Source organism: Tamandua tetradactyla, chromosome Y, assembly GCF_023851605.1.
Source record: "Tamandua tetradactyla isolate mTamTet1 chromosome Y, mTamTet1.pri, whole genome shotgun sequence".
In the NCBI taxonomy this organism is placed as follows: Eukaryota; Metazoa; Chordata; class Mammalia; order Pilosa; family Myrmecophagidae; genus Tamandua; species Tamandua tetradactyla.
In genome coordinates this window covers 10434770-10436296 of record NC_135354.1, presented here as the reverse complement: position 1 = coordinate 10436296, position 1527 = coordinate 10434770, and positions in this window count along the sequence as shown.

The following is a 1527-nucleotide window of genomic DNA, read 5'->3' as shown; positions in this document are numbered from 1 at the left end:
TTATAAAAGTTTCTCATGTGACTGCAGGAATGCAGAGTCCAAAATCCAGTGGGCAGGCTGTGAAGCTGACTATTCCGATGGAGGGTCTGGATTAACTTCATAGGAAAGGCTCACCAGCCAAAACAGGAAGAGAGCCTGTCTCTTCTGAATCCTCCTTAAAAGGCCTACAGTGATTAGATTGAGAATCACTCATTGCAGAAGACAATCTCCTTGCTGATTACAAATGGAATCAGCTGTGGATGCAGCTGATGTGATCATGATCTAATTCTGTGAAGTGTCCTCATTGCAACAGACAGGCCAGCACTTGCCCAACCAGACAAACAGGTACCACCACTTGGCCAAGTTGACACATAAAGCTGACCAGGACACTGTGTGTATACGTCCAAAGTTAAATTCAACAAAGGGGAACCACACAAGATATTTCAAGCAGAAAAAGATTTAATGAAGATAATTTCATAGTTTAAAATATTTGCAGGGGAACTGCAGGTATTTGGGTGACACCTGAGATTCAGAACAAGAATTCTGCTACTATGAAAGTCAGCATTACCTCATAGAGCTACTGTTAAAAATATTGAAAAACTGATCCAATTATTCACATTAGAGATGTGAATAAAGCTGATCTGGATAGGACCAAGGAAAATCAGACTAAATGGTAAAGGATGATATTGATTGCATTTTCAAACTTCAACTTTTGTGTGAGACCAAAGGAAAAGATGTCCATGTGGTACAAAATTTATATTTTCTGAAGCACACTATCTCATTTAGCTTGTATGGTCAGCTTATTCAAACACCACAATTACAGGGAAACTTGAATGGAGAGTGAGCCCTTGTTTGTACAGGTTGGTGTGATGCCTCTTTGCATCTCAAGATAATCTAGGCAGAAGATAAAAAGTATTTCCAAAGCCCCCCTGAAGAACTTGGGCAAAAGATGAAACTATAAATTGTCCCACATTGGGGAAAACCTGATATTCTCACAAGCATTGGATCTGTCCATTTGACTGGTCAGGCCCTTGATCTTCAGGCTTGCCCTTATGAAACTTATTCCTACAATGGAGAAACCAAGCTTATGAATCACCCCTAGAGAACCTCTTCTGTTGCTCACATGTGGCCTCTCTCTTTCTTAGTCAAATCAGCATGTGAGCTCACTGCCCTCCCTGATACATGGGACGTGGGATTCCCAGTGGTGTAAATATCCATGGCAGCATAGGACAGGGCTTCCATGGACAAGCGTGGTCTCAGCAACATGGGAGAGAGAAAACTTTCTGGATAAAAAAGGGGAAGACAAATGAAACAAAATAAAGTTTCAGTGGCTGAGAGATTTTACATAGAACGGTGATGTCATTCTGGAGGTTATCTGCATGCGGTATATAGATATCCCTTTTCAGTTTCTAGTGTATTGGAGTATCTAGAGGGAAACAGTAATTCAATAGCCTTGATTCTTGAAGATGATTGAATAACTATTGCATTTTTAAGGTGTGACCATGGGACTGTGAAAATCTTGTGACAGACTCTCCCTTTACCCAGTGT